The sequence below is a fragment of the Canis lupus genome, chromosome 22, assembly GCF_011100685.1.
Source record: "Canis lupus familiaris isolate Mischka breed German Shepherd chromosome 22, alternate assembly UU_Cfam_GSD_1.0, whole genome shotgun sequence".
In the NCBI taxonomy this organism is placed as follows: Eukaryota; Metazoa; Chordata; class Mammalia; order Carnivora; family Canidae; genus Canis; species Canis lupus.
In genome coordinates, this window is record NC_049243.1 from 12,192,830 (window position 1) to 12,209,693 (window position 16,864).

Genomic DNA, 16,864 nt, shown 5'->3' on the forward strand with positions numbered 1-16,864 from the left:
TTTTTGACAGAGCTACTTTTTCTATTTATATACATTTATATTCTGAGCCAGATAAAGTTCAGGAAACTATAAAGTGCAAAAGACAACTAATTTGAAAAGATTGGGTATATAAAAGATTTTTGGAGAAAGGTAATCTAATAAAGACAAAGTATCGGGGTTAAAATCATCTTATCTTTCAACATAAAAACTTAGAATGGAAAAATACTCTGACTTAAATATCCTAAAAGTGTATTTGCTCCTTGAGAGCAGATGAAGTAATTTTTTTATGCTATTAAAAATAGAAAAAAGAAAAACATTTAAAGCCAAATTATCTAAACCTAAATATGCAACATAATAACAAGATGATTTTCTAAAAAGTTTTAAGACCATATAAAATATTTTTATTAAAATATCAATGATACAGCATGAACAGTAGATGCATCTAAGGAGCTATTAAATATATGACTACTAGATATTTATGCTATATAATTATAAATAGAAGAATTTTTAAATTTTACTTCAATACTCGGATATGATTTTTTATAAAAATATTTTTCAAATTTATGTTACAGATATAATGTATAACATATACAATATATGTTACAGATATATGTACAGATATAATATAACATAACATAACATATGTTACAGATATTTATTAATATATTTTATTTAAATAAAAAGATTTCCATACATAGATTATTTAAGATGGTATAATTTTTTTTTATCGTCTGTTTTTATTTTCAAAATTGTCCCACTTTGGATTCACAATGTTATTACTGAGGTATGATATAGATGCCATGAAGTGCACGGCAAGTTAGCTCTTCTTTTTAGGTATATTTAGTTTGCTAGGTCTGCCATAACAAACTAACACAGATTGAGTGACTTAAACAGCAGAAATATACTTCTTACAGTTCTGGAGGTTAGAAGTCCAAGATCAAAGTGTCAGCAAGTTTGGTTCCTCTAAAGCCTATCTTCTTGGTATAAGAGAGCTACTTACTTGCTTCCTTTTCACGTGGTCATCCCTCTGTACATGTGTACCCCTGGTGCCTCCCTGTGTGTCCAAATTGACTCTTACAAGGATATCAGTGAGATTGGTGGCCCGTTCTAACAGCCTTATCTCAATCTCCTCACCTCTAGAAGGGCCCTGTTTCCAAAAACAGTTACATTCTGAGGCATGCAGTTAGGACTTCAACCTATGAATTTTGAGAGTACACAATTCAGCCCATAACAGCAGAAGAGATAGGGTCTTAACTCCTCTGTGGGTTGTGGAGAGACTGCAGTGGAAGGATTTGAACTGAGGGAGCAGAGGTGCAGAAAGAACAATGTTTAGATTGGGAACACTAAGTTGTCCATTGCAAACTTTCTAAGGAGAAGGATCACTGCAGTCATGGGAAACTTATGTTAGAGTTGGATTATACAAGATTCTGAATGTATTGCTGAGGAACTTAGAATATTTATGTGCACAAATAAGAGCCACCTCTGGTTTCTGCACAGGAGATAAGAATGTTGAAGTTTGTGGTTTAGGAAGAAACCCTGACGTTTAGAGAATGATAAAATTGGAAGGAGGTAGAGAAATTTGTGGTAAAAGTTAGGGAAGTATTGACATAAATTAGACAAGAAGTGATAAAGGCCTCAAGTGGAAAAATAGTTTAATAAACACAAAGAAGACGAATGAGAGCCATTTTGAAAAATTGATATAACTTGTTGAACATGGATATCCTCAAGAAAAACATCAGTCCAAGATTTTAAAACTTGGCGAATTGGAGCAATTATGTCTTTAATGAGTATGGGATTTAGAAACAGTTGGGAAACATGCTTGATACAATTTTTGGTATATTTAATTTGAGTTTTTGATTAGACACCTGAAAAAATGGCCGAATCGTATCATGGATTCATTAATATAAACAAAACTAATGGAAACAGAAACAGGAAAAATAAGTACATGAATGCATGGAAAATTGTGGTTTCCTATGAAGGGGATAGATGGTTGAGAAGTAGAAGGTGATAAAAGAAGAGGTTCAGGAACATCTGGCTGGCTCAGTGGTTGAGCATCTGCTTTCAGCTCAGGGCGTGGTCCTGGGGTCTTGGAATCGAGCCCCACATTGGGTTCCCCACGGGGAGCCTGCTTCTCCCTCTGCCTCTCTCCCTTTGTCTCTCATGAATAAATAAAATCTTTAAAAAAAGGAGAGGTTCAATTTCCAATCTGTTTTATATCGTTAACCTTTCAAAACACATGCAATCAATAATTATGTATTTTATATACTGGTGTTCTACATTAGATTTTATTAAGACACAGCAAAGAAAAGGCTCAAGCTGATATAAACGTTGGGAAATATCTGACATGGAGCAAGAAGAAAGTATGTTAGTGAACAGAATCTTTAGAAATGTTCCACTCGAATTTGACCAAAGGAAGTTTGATCCACCATGGAGATGGTGGAAAATTGGCCGTAGGTGACGCACAGTCAGGAACATCCAGAGCCGTAGCATAGCATACAGTTAGAAAAGAATTTCAAGGAGACAATGTGCGAGCCGAGTGGAGTATAAGGCAAATGAGTAATGCTATTGTTGTGATAACTTTAATTCTCCTATACTTAAATGAGTCAACCTTAATTTTTCATTAATGGGGATCTATTTTGCATGATACAACTTTGAAAGAGAAGAGATATTCACTCCGTGCCCTTTCTATTTGAAACACATCAATGATACACAAGACTTCTTATTTATATAAATTTAGTTGATGCTCAGGCACTCTACACTGTATTCACTTAGAAGTATTTTACACATGTATAATGAAATTATTGATTCCCTTGAACTAGTGACTAATCCTGATATAATCAACAAATATCAGTATCTCTTACCCTTATACATCCTGATTGTAGATAATGTAGTTTTATACCACGGCAGTGTTGAGTAATGCTTTCCACATACCTTGAACTACTAATATTTTCCCTAAAATATCAAGATAATTTACTTATTTTGTGAAAATATTAAAAATATAGAAGGTTACATACAATCCACTGATTTCCAACTGGTTGTATAATCTCCAAAGCAAGACCCCTGGCTTTGTCTCCCTTTTATGCTCATGAGGGTAGGATAAAAATGAGGGACTGTCCAGGGCTTTTGCTATTACTGATATTACTCTCAATGGCCCATATCTACATGCATACTACACTTCAGTATGCTTAGAAACACTTGGAGGATAATAATCAGCGAGGGAAAAAAATAACAGCAGGAAAGTCATTCCTAATGTGCTATTTTACTGCCACTTGGATATAAATTTGCCCACACAGAGTTTAGCTTCAAATTTTAATGTCCATTATTCACATTCAAAGTCAGCCAGCAATGAATTTTTCCTTTTCATTCCTAGGGCTTGCAGTGAAGGTTAAAGAACTATCATTAATAGGAAATAGAGTTGAATGTTTATTAATGCTCGTCTTTGAAATAGCCACTGATAACGTGGATGCAGCAGGTCTCAAGCAAACTCCACTAACTCACGGTTCCCATTTACACTCCCACCTGGATCATGGGAATATCAGAAAGTTATTTGGAACCTTTTGGCAAGTCAGCAGGTAGAAAAACAAATATTTTGAAACTGTCAGCTTTACCAGGGCCTTTTTAGATTATGCATTATGAAAACCATTCTATCCTCTTGCACTTGTGGAACATTTCAAAAATTTCCAGCAAAAACATGCCCAGGTAATTCCTGTGGAGTTCTGTTCACTCTTCTGGAAGAACATAGCATGCTGGATATAACAGACATAGTTCACCCATCCCCATGGTCTGTCATTCATGATGTGACAATGGTGGCTTGGTTAATTGAGCACATGTGGGAGAAAAAGCACACGAGGCTTTTCCAAAAGCTTTTAGTTAAAACATATTTGACAAATGAGCAGCAAATGCAATGGAATTCTACTGATTATACTAATGACATAGCTTATGATGAGTTCTTTATTTTTAAAGAAAAATTTTATTATTTGACAGAGAGAGCACAAGCAGGGGGAATGGGAGAAGAAGAAACAGACTTCCGCCTGAGTGGGGAACCCAACACAAGGGACTGATCCCACAACCCCAGGATCATGGCCTGAGCCAAAGGCAGACACTTAACCTATTGAGCCATCCAGTTGCCCTGAGGAGTTCTAATCTCTTCTAAGAAGTCATTCACTGGGAAAGCTATAAAGTAGTTAATATTATCCATCAATCTGCACTTAATAGTGGACTTATTTTATCATTCAACATATGCATGAAGCAATGATATACTGTTGATGAATCAGAGTGATGGTAATGATAATGGCTACTTGATTTTTCTTCTGTTTGCCATTCATCTATCTTAAGTACCAGAATGCAATAAATGATCACATTATTACAGCTTTTTGTGAAGAAAATGAGTCCTCGCTGGGAAAACACTTTTTATCTGCAGTTTCACCCAGAGTGTAAATTGATAGCCTTTATTCTTTACTGGTTTGTTTGTTTGTTGTTTGTTTTTGGTCCACCTTTAGATTTGTATGCATACAAGCATACAAACATCATGGGAAATTATACTACTGCCTATATTTCCACCAGAGCATGAAACGTTCAACCCTAGATCTTCCAAATTCTCTAGGTTCTTTTTCAACCAGACAGCTTTGGGGCAAATGACTCATATCTGTGTTTTCTGGAACTGTCTTTTGGCCATAATTTCAGTATCTTTTCACTAACCACCAGGAAATATATAGGAAATTACAGAAAGAAGTGAATAAAAAATGAAGTTCTTATATGCCTTTAAGCCTTGGGTATACATTATTTTCATTTGGGCATTACCATTAGTAACTCAAACCTTCAGCTAAAGATGGTGATCCCAGTTATGCAAAATGGAGACTTCCGGCAAAAAATGAAGTAAATTTGGATTGCATCTCATTCAATTGATTTTTAATTTCTGTCTGATTAGATCTAAATTCTGCATGTGGAATCAGAAAAGACCCCGAATAGCCAGGGGAATTTTAAAAAAGAAACCATAGCTGTGGGCATCACAATGCCAGATTTCAGGTTGTACTACAAAGCTGTGGTCATCAAGACAGTGTGGTACTGGCACAAAAACAGACACATAGATCAATGGAACAGAATAGAGAATCCAGAAGTGGACCCTCAATTTTATGGTCAACTAATATTCGATAAAGGAGGAAAGACTATCCACTGGAAGAAAGACAGTCTCTTCAATAAATGGTGCTGGGAAAATTGGACATCCACATGCAGAAGAATGAAACTAGACCACTCTCTTGCACCATACACAAAGATAAACTCAAAATGGATGAAAGATCTAAATGTGAAACAAGATTCCATCAAAATCCTAGAGGTAACACAGGCAACACCCTTTTTGAACTCGGCCACAGTAACTTCTTGCAAGATACATCCACGAAGGCAAAAGAAACAAAAGCAAAAATGAACTATTGGGACTTCATCAAGATAAGAAGCTTTTGCATAGCAAAGGATACAGTCAACAAAACTCAAAGACAACCTACAGAATGGGAGAAGATATTTGCAAATGACGTATCAGATAAAGGGCTAGTCTCCAAGATATATAAAGAACTTACTAAACTCAACACCAAAGAAACAGACCATCCAATCATGAAATGGGGCAAAAGACATGAACAGAAATTTCACAGAGGAAGACATAGACATGGCCAACAAGCTCATGAGAAAATGCTCTGCATCACTTGCCATCAGGGAAATACAAATCAAAACCACCATGAGATACCACCTCACACCAGTGAGAATGGGGAAAATTAACAAGGCAGGAAACCACAAATGTTGGAGAGGATGCGGAGAAAACGGAACCCACTTACACTGTTGGTGGGAATGTGACCTGGTGCAGCCACTCTGGAAAACTGTGTGGAGGTTCCTCAAAGAGTTAAAAATAGATCTGCCCTGCGACCCAGCAGTTGCACTGATGGGGATTTACCCCAAAGATACAGATGCAATGAAACGCCGGGACACCCGCACCCCGATGTTTATAGCAGCAATGTCCACAATAGCCAAACTGTGGAAGGAGCCTCGGTGTTCATCGAAAGATGAATGGATAAAGAAAATGTGGTTTATGTATACAATGGAATATTCCTCAGCCATTAGAAATGACAATACCCACCATTTGCTTCAACGTGGATGGAACTGGAGGGTATTATGCTGAGTGAAATAAGTCAATAGGAGAAGGATAAACATTATATGTTCTCATTCATTTGGGGAATATAAATAATAGTGAAAGGGAATAGAAGGGAAAGGAGAAGAAATGGGTAGGAAATATCAGAAAGGGAGACAGAACATGAAGACTCCTAACTCTGGGAAATGAACTAGAGGTGGTGGAAGGGGAGGAGGGTGGGGGGTGGGGGTAAATGGGTGACGAACACTGAGCGGGGGCACTTGACGGGATGAGCACTGGGTGTTATTCTGTATGTTGGCAAATTGAATACCAATAAAAAATAAATGTATTATTAAAAATTTAAAAAAATAAAAAAATATGAAGTAAATTATGATAATTTATATTGACATCATACAAAAAATATTTCGATCACACCTTTCCATACAGAGTTTAGTCTTAATCGGTTTTATTTCTGCTCACTACCCAAACCCAGTTAGTGATAAATTACTTTTAAAAAGCTGGGGCACCTGGGTGGCTCAGTTGGTTACACATCTGCTTTCGGCTCAGATCATGATCTAAGGGTCCTGGGATCGAGCCCCACGTCAGGCTCTCTGCTCAACCAGGAGTCTACTTCTCTCTCTCCCTCTGCAGCTCTCGTAATGCTCACTCTGTCTCCCAAATGAATAAAATCTTAAAAAAAAATACACATAGCATACATACCTGTGACATTTTACCTGCATTAAAATATGTAAACATTTGATTTGCCACTCTTTATAGCCAGGAATCACTAGGTAAAGTGAAATCTAATGTGAACAATTTGGGAATGTTTATATTCTCCTGTGCCTTTATCCTTCACATTAAAAATGTGTCATTTATATGATTGTTGATGGAAAATTAATTCATACTTCAGTATATTATGAAAAATTGGTGTTGTAACTAAAGCTACTGTTTTTTATTATTATTATGCAACATGCCATTCCTATAATAAGTTCTTCCTCATGAATTCTGGAATTCCTCAATCTCTTGGTAATTTTTTAAAATTCTATATATTTATTTGAGACTGAGAAAATAAGAGAGAAAGCACTAGCAAGGTGAGGGAGAAACAGACTCCCTGCTGAGCATTGGGCTCAATTTCTGAGACTACAACCTGAGCTAAAGGCAAATATTTAACTGACTGAGCCACCCAGGGGCCCCATTACTTGGCATTTTTTTAGTTAATCACTGTTGCTAGATGCTGAAGATTGTATTTTCCAAATATTTCCCAGTATGTATTTGATCCCATATACTCTTCTTACATTATGGTGTTCACACACCTCTACCAAAAGGTGATACTATTCCCCTTACCCTACTTGAAACTGGACCGAGCACAATAACTACCTCACCCAGTAGAATGTGATAGAAGTAATCTTGCATAACTTCTAAAGCTAAAAAGGTTATAAAAGGTAGCATGACTCTGCCTGTCTTTGTTTCTTCCTATGTATACTTTTTGTGTACCCAACCATCATCTTATAGGAAGCATATGCCATATGGAGGGTCCATGCATGTGTACTATTAATAACTCTCACAAGTCACTCAACCAATATTTGCCTCAGCTCCTGAATATCTAAGTGATAAGCCTTCAGAGAATTCTAGTCGCCAGCCTTCAAGTCTTTCAAATAAGATATTAGGCATTGTGGAGCAGAAAAAAAGAAATGTTGACTGTGTACTGCCTGAAATCTTAATCCTTAGAAAATTTTAGATTATTGCTGTAAAATCACTAAGTTTAGGGTTAATGTTATAGTGATAAATAGCTAACATAGATTAATTACGTACTGCTATGCAGCTAAAACTTCAGTTTTTCCACCAAGAAAAAGCAAAACAAAACAGAACAAAAATTTGGGTCAGTGACTTTGAGACCAAGTAACAGAAGTTGAAATGACCTTAAAGATGCTATAAGTATTATTATGTAGTAGTAGAAAGTTTAAAAAAAAAATAAAAGAAGAAAGAAAAAAAAGTAAGCTATTACCTACAGTAACAAAAGAAGAAAATGTACTTCTTGAAGTGATGATGCAGTTAAAGAGATTTCTGTTGAAAATGTTGGCTTGCTTCTTCTAAATGGATTTAGTAAGATGTGAATGCAGAGAGATAAGTTGAAGAATGAGTGAATAAACACAGAGAAGCTATGACTTTCTGTGTCTGAAAATAAATTTTCTAACTCCAGATGAGAAATGATGCTAAAATTATGAATTAGCATTCGAGCTAAACTTGCAGCAAAGGCATTGTTGAAAAACATAATCTAGAGATGAAGCTGGTGTGACTATAAAAGTCTTGATGAAGATCTCAGAAAGTTTTAAATTGTTGTCCCAAACAGAAAATAAGTGCCTCTAAGAATCTTAGTACTGTTATCATACAGCAATTTTGTGAGAAATCCAAAGTACAGCAAAATATATATCAATCAAGTTTTTATAAATGGCTTTTTCTAATAGAAAAACAATCCCTATAAGTTCCATAGAAAACCCACAAAACTTTTAAAAGAATTCTATTGACAGACCTACAACCAGATCAGAATCAAAAGGTACAGATGGTACAGAACACAAATATGACCTTTGGAGTCCAAATTACAAATAGAAGCAGGCTGAGAAAAATATTCAAACATTGGCTATGTCTTATAGAAATGGAATAATGACTTAGAAGGTAACCAAGAAACTAGAGTCTATATCAAAAGCTGTGGAGGGGCACCTGGGTGGCTCAGTCGGTTAAGTATCTGATTCTTGATTTTGGCTCAGGTCATGATCTCAGGGTCATGAGATCAAGCCCTACGTCAGGCTCCATGCTGAGCCAGGAGTCTGCTTGGGATTGATTCTCTCTCTCCGTCTTCTTTTGTCCCTCCCTGTCCCCTGGTTTTCTTCTCTCTCTCTCTCTCTCTCTCTCTCTCAAATAAATACATCTTAAAAAAAAAACCAGCTGTGGAAAATCATTCCCAGGAAGTAACGCTGAATTCTATACAAGTAATCAGCAAGCATCATGTACTGTGAATTTCATAACTTCTATGAACCAGTGATAACTGCATGCCTTCAGTTTTCTCCCTCATTAAATAGGGGCATCTGCAGCAATTATGCCATGTCTGTATAACCACTGTATATTGTGGGGGGTGTATTCATTTTTCTCTTAATTTCATGGGTCTTTAGAATGCAAGAAACTGTTTTTGTAAAGCTATACTCCAGGAGCTGCGACAAAGGACATTCATATTTCATTCATACATGAAATATTGGACTTTCAGCTGATATAATGGGATAAAACGTTGGGGTTTGTGGGAGGGAATGCCATGGAATTATTTATATATATTTTTGTAGTCCAAAAGAAAAACTATGGTAAAGTGATAGATCCCACCCTACGCAATATTCTTATAGTATGATGTTGACAGGCCTCTCTGAAGAGGTGAGGAATTTTTGTTCCTTCCCACTGATGTTGGACCAATCTATGCCACAGCCTAAGGAATAGAATGTGGTGGAAATGACACTAATTGACTTCTAAAGCTTGAACAAAGAAGGAATTCCTCAGTTTCCACCCTGCTTTCTTACTTACCCCAGGGCACATGTCAGTGGAACTTAGCTAACATGTAAGGAAGGCCAGGCTATGTGGAGAGGCACGTGTGACTTTCCCTGGCCAACTGTTCAGCTAAGCTTCCAGCCTGCAGTCAACACCAACAACCAGATGTGTAAGTGAATGAGCTTTCACTTCTTTCTAACTGCTATATTCTGAGTCTTCCACCTGAGGCCTCATGCATTGGGACTATCTATGTGCTTGTCAGCTTTAAATTTTAACAGGATGAATGATAAATGATTAGCATTTTTGTTTTAGGCCAATAATTTTAGAGGTGATTTGTTACACAGTAATTACATGACTAATTCAGTGTCACACATTGGATCACCAAGAATGTGTATTGTCTAACTGAATGTCCAGGTATCAAGTGATTTCCTTTTATGCATTTTTATATATTGCTAACTCAAAATATCTAGATTATATTTCAAAATAATTAAGATTATTTTATAAGGAATAGTTTTCTAACAAAATATATGCTGAAATATGTGAGGATTCATTTGTTTATTACACAAAAAGGCTTCAAATTTACCACAAGAAGATAGCTTTAAGTGCTTTTTTTTTTTTTTTAGATTTAATTTATCTATTTGAGAGATAGAGGGAGAGAGTATGAGCCAAGCAGAGAGGCGGGGGGTGGGGGAGGGCAGACTCCCTGCCGAGCAAGGGGCCTACACAGGACTCAATCCAGGAACCCTGTGGTCTTGACCTGAGTACAGGCAGATGCTTAACCGACTGAGCCACCCAAATGCTCTTTAAGTGCTTGTGAAGACAATTTTTACTTAAGTGCTTGTGAAGACAATTTTTACTTAAAGATTCTTGACTAATATAGCTTACATTTAAGTTTAGGAAAGCAAACATAGGACGGTATATAAAGTGTAAAGAAGGAACTTCTCAAAGATAGGATATAGGGCAGCCTGGGTGGCTCAGCAGTTTAGCACCGCCTGCAGCCCAGGGCATGATTCTGGAGTCCCGGGATCGAGTCCCACATGGGGCTCCCTGCATGGAGCCTGCTTCTCCCTCTGCCTGTGTCTGTCTCTCTGTGTCTCTCATGAATAAATAAATAAAATCTTAAAAAAAAAAAAAGATATGATATAGAGGGATAGCAAAAAAGAAAAAAAGAAGAAGGAAGGAAGGCAGGCAAGACTGATTCACAGCTGTTCACCCAAAGTATTTCCAGTTGACATGGATACAGGTTCTTATAAATTTGTACTTTGTAGTACGTTACATACTTTTGATCAATGCTCTAGTACATTAAAGACCAATTATAAGACCTTTAAAATAAAATGATTTAATCTCATTTTCCTTCTGAAAATATTGACAACTATTTTCCAGTACTGCATTGGTGTCTCAAAACAGTAAAAAAAAAAAAAAAAAAAAGCAGTAATTTTGAAGAAAACTTGCTTTTAGAGAAAGAATATGCCATATTTTTATGCACATGGATCTGTTTTCTCAAGAACCAACTATTGGTGACTATTTCCTAGTACCACACTGGTGACATGAAGCACCATAGAATAATTAACACAAAATGTTTTGTTTTTAATAACTACTTTTAGTAACTTTTGAAGTTTTATTGGATAAAATAATAGAGTTCTCTTATATATGTTATATGCAAATATATGAAATCCATTGATTCACTTGCACATTTATTTTACTTGATTAGCTGGATACTGTGTATTGTAACATAAACCATCAATTAACTCAGTAATTATGTTCTTTAATTATGCAGAACCAAATGAAACATTATCAAAGAACTGCATAAAAGAGTGTGGGTGTATCCAAACCTCTATGAGTGTGTGTGTTCATATGTATATATGGTAATTGGTGCTTAACATTACTTCCTCAATTTATTTTCCTTTATAAATCCCATTAAACATTATATATTCTCATTCACATCCAGTATTTTATCACCTTAAGTGGGTGCTATTTAAATACTGATTGAAATATTGAAATAATTTAGAGAGTCAGCATTTCCCCAAGTAGAAGCCAAGAAACTTCTACCCTGGGAACACTACACCTCAAAATATTAGCATCACTTATTATAATGTGTACTTATGGATGGTTTGATTATAAAACAATGAGAACCATTGTTTTAGGCTAGAGAGACAGGGCTTTCAAGTCAGATAAACCTAGTTTTCAAATGCCTGCTTTCTATTTATTTTCAATGAGGCTTTTGAATAATTACATGTTTTTAAGCCTTGGGTTTTTTTTCATCTGCCTAAGAAAATAATAGCAAAATAATACCAGATTAATAATTTTTTAAAAATTAAATGACTGCATATAAAATGCATGTCTCATGTAAACATGCAATCATTTATGGCTATTTCTATGATCGATAAGAGCCTATCAGCTACTTGGGAAGGATGATGCTGAGGAATGGAGAAATGTAGCGTTCTGTAGCTACTGGCTGGTCAGTCTCAATTCTAAGACCCAAGTAAGAGAAATTATGCCAAACATCTTTAATTAAACATCTTAGCAGTAGAGTTGCTTACTAATTGGATAATCACTAATTTTTGTTAGATGATAATGAAATTTGTAATGTTTTCTAAAAAAGAGGCTGCCATCCTCCAGGACTAACAAGAGAAGTTCAACCTATTTCTTTGATTAGTATAATGACTAGACCTACCTTAATGGGCTGCTTTCTAGGCTATGTATCCACCCATCCCTGCAGCTTTCCTGACTAGGTCTATTTATGAAGAACTGTCACCAAGTCCCAGAGGGCCTACAATGCATGTTCTTTTTAGGTACTGTTACTCAAGCAAATCATTGCTTACATCACATTCTAAAGAATGCTCAGTCTCGTACCTAAGATTAAAGACAATGCTGTCATGAAGATGATTTGTATTTTCAGATTCATAGTTCTGTTTTTACATGGCATTTTGGAGTTTCAAACTCATTCAGAAGAAAGGTAAAATCGTACAATTCCTCATCAGGGATTCCTAAACAGATAACTGGGTTGTTCTGACCTTGGGCAAGTAAATTTACCATGAGCAGTTGGGACATTTTGCTCCTACTTATCATTTTGGGGTCACCGGCTGCTATTGTGAGGGTGATGTGCTCTGGGAATTCAAGCTACAAAATTTAGAGGGGCTATTGGACAATCCAGGGATGAGCATGAGCTGCTGCCTCAGAGGAATCTTTCTTGTGTGCCACTTTTGCCAGGGGCTGAGATCTGTAATAGGAGTTGAATAAGAGAGATAATTGGAGTGGGAAAAAGGGAAGGAGAAATCTGGTAAAATAAATTACACAAAGTGTTTTATTCTGAAAGTCAAATTATATCCTGTGTGGCGTCCCTCCCCTCCTCACCGTGCTCATATTTCCTCATCACAAATGATAGCACATCCCCTAGCCTCTCAAAAAGATCTGTGCCCCAGGCCTTAGGGACATGCTTGATTCCATTGTTAATAGACACAAAAGCAGAGAACAAGCTTTAAAAGGAAAAAAAAAGTTGTCATTTTACCACAGTAAGAATTCCTGCAACATGAATATTTGTGAAAGGGATTTTAAATTGTTTACTGTATTCAGGATTTTATTCTGAATTTTTATCGTATTTTACGTTTAAAGTAAATTATGTACTTTTTTTAAACAATAGGACAGCAGGTTTAGTTTTGGAATTATAAATTTTTGGTAAAGGCATACATTTATATGTATATATGTGGCATGTGATAACTATTAGAAATCGCTTCAAGGTAGCAAAGCTTTGAGTTATTACATGCTTATTGCATTTTTTTGTAATTACAGATTTACATGTTTTGTTGTCCATAAGATATTATCATTTTAATTTTAACATGTTAACATCTTAACATTTCACAGGCACATAGTAGTAACTAAAAATATGGTTGTTGAATGAACAACAAATAAGCACTTATCTTACCCTCTCCTGAAAAATAAATTTGCATCTGAAAATGTTTTGACGAATACCCATCATTTTCTTCGAAGCCGATGGAACTGAGGGTGTTATGCTGAGTGAAGTAAGGCAATCGGAGAAGGACAATCATCATGTGGTTTCATTCCTACATGGAATATAAGAAATACTGAAAGGGATTATAAGGGAAAGGAGGGGAACTGAGTGGGAAAAAGTAAAGAGGAAGACAAATCATGAGAGACTCGTAACTCTGGGAAACAAACAATGGTTTGCGAAAGGCGAGGTGGGGCAGGGGGTTGGGGTAACTGGGTGAGGGGCACTGAGGAGGGCACTTGATAAGATGAGCACTGGGTGTTATACTATACGTTGGCAAATTGAATTTAAATTTTAAAAAATTAAAATTAAATAAATAAATAAATAAATAAGGTTTATATTAGGAAATTTAAAAAAAAAAGAGAGAGAGTGAAAATGTTTTGAGGGGCACCTGGGTGGCTCAGTGGTTGAGCTTCTGCCTTTGGCTCACTCAGGTCATGATTCCAGCATCCTGGGATCTAGTCCTACATCAGGCTCCCTGCAGGGTGCCTGCATTTCCCTCTGCTTATGTCTCTTCCTCTCTCTCTGTGTCTCTCATGAATAAATAAATACATCTTTAAAAAAATGTTTTGAAATTGTAACAGAATGATATTTCATTAAAATTTGAAATTTCCTAAAACTATACAGATCTTTCTGTCTTTCTCATACATAAACACACACACCACACACAAATACCACAACATTCCTCATGTCATTTGGTCTTCACATAGTGCAAATATTAGACTTATAATGCAATTTAAAAAGAAAGCTGCAGTAGTTGCTGAGATAAAAGTTTATTTTAGAGTTCTCTACTTTCTACATGATTACTAATTAGATAACAATTTTTACAATATGATTCTATCAAAGTAAATAATCTACCTTTCTATGACGTTGTACGATGGGGATAAAATTATTTTCTCTCTTTAGTATGTTGAAACCATTTGGTATTCCGTATTCCTCTTCCTTTCTAACTCACTCCTTTACAAAATGCTGGAAGGTCACTGTTTGATTCGAAGTAGACTGATAGTATTGCAAACATTAGCTGCATAATAACATAAGAAGATTATTTCATAGTCATTTCTACTGTCAGCATTTGTAGTTTTAATACACTTTTTAAGTTTAGCTTCTTGTCTGTTTGTGCTGAATGATAATCATGCAAAAAACCAGGAATTTAAAATTGTTTTCCATGGGAAATGTCAATCTAAATTTAAAAACAAAATTACCATTATGAACAATAATATACTATATCTGACCATCCAGAGGTCTGCTATTCACAATTCTAGTAATGCTAATTTTATTAAGTGATTTACCCCACTTCCATTAACTGTGCAGCTCTTCAAAGTAAGATAATTATCATATATTTTAGTACAACTAATAAGTGGTTCTGCTAAAACAATTAAATATATATATATATGAGAATAAGAATTTTTTCCTACTTCATTTTTTATCAAAGGTCACTAATAATAGTGATAGCAAATACTAATTATCAGGTACCAGTTTTTGAGCTAAGAATTTATATTTTTTTATTCTTTTAAATCCTTACAATGTATATTATTACTTCACATATAAAGAAAATTAGAGACATTATCCAAGTAACCAAGTCAGGATTCAGACATAGGTCTGTTATCTAAACTATGTGTGCAAATCTAATCTTTATTACTAGGGGAAAAAAAAAAACATAAACAAGCCATTAGCCAATCTAATCAGGAAAAAATATAGAAAACAAAAAGAAAAAACTTGGAAATGGAAAGGGGGAAAAATGATCAAAATGAGAAAATAAAAATATAAAGATTTTTGTGCAACTCTAATAAATACATTTGAAAACTAATTAAATGGATAATTTTCTATAAAAACATAACTTACAGACAATTCTAGTCTATAAATCTAAAAAGGATCCATAAACAGAAGAGAAATAAGAGTAGCTAAAGAGACCACTCATAAAAGCTGTTAGGCCCAGATATTATCAAAGGGGTATTTTGTCACAGCTTCTAAAATTACATAATTATGTGCCGTTCTATGTTCTCCGGAGCAGAGATTCAAAATTCCATTTTTAATTCTTTTAAATAAATAGGTATAATATTAATGTTCAAACATAGAAATATTTTACAAAAAAAAATGGCCTAAAGTTGGCTAGTTAAGAAAATTGGAGTAAAATCCTAGATGAAATATTAGCAGGTAAAATCCAGTAATATATTTTAAAATAGTATGTAGTGACTGAGTTGAGTTACTTCTAGAAAACAAAGGTTGTCCAGTATTAAAAAACACATTGATATAATCCATTATATTAATAGGTCTAAGGAAAAATTTCAGTTAATCATATCTTTAGTGGCAGAAAAGGTAGTTGAACTAATTCAATCTTAAGCTATATCTCAACATTCAATAACCATAAGAGTTTATACATGTTTCTTTAATAAGGGTGCATGTACATTTATGTGTGTGTATATAAGTACACACACACATGCACAAAGATGCTGGCTCTTGGCCACCATAGGTATTTAACATTATAACTATGTGTCTGATTTACATATCAGAATAAGAAAATTTTATTTAAAAATAACTTCATAAAGTTTGAAATCCAAATTACACAAATACTTTAACCATATACCAGTGGTTGGGATAACTAATAGCAAATTTATTTCAAAAGTCTTCAAACACTCTGTTACTCAAGGACAAATAAACAAAAGCCAAAGGAAACTCTTAACCTCATTTTAGTCACGAAGTTGGAAGTAGTGTTGCTATTCTTATCTTAAGACTTTTGCTTTTAGAGGTAGTGTTGCTTTTATATTGTACAGTAAAGCAAATAAATATGTTGGTGATGTTGGGGACCAGATTTTCAAAGTGGGACAAATGAGAAATAGCTGTAAAGGAGTGAGTAAAATTTTTGTCATCCTGAATTTGAATTGCAAATTTCAGCATGAATTCAGGATGAACTTACCTTATAAGAAATATTAGTATGTAAACTTTTCCTTTCTAATAAAAGGAACTAGACACCAGGGTCAAGCTAGTAACTATGAATAACACTAGTGCTTGGACTGTGACCTCTGAGAAGCACTTCTCAAAGAAAGGAATCGGGGATGCTTGAATGAAGTTCTAGCTGGGGATTCCAGGCAGGACATACACCAAGATTTGTCATGCCAAAAACTAAGGGAGTTTCCGAAAATAATGAAGGGTTATTTCAGGAACCAACTTGAGGAGGCTGCTGCTGGCCAAAGAAAAAACAAATTAAACCTCATAAAATAATTGTAAGGTATAAAGAAGTA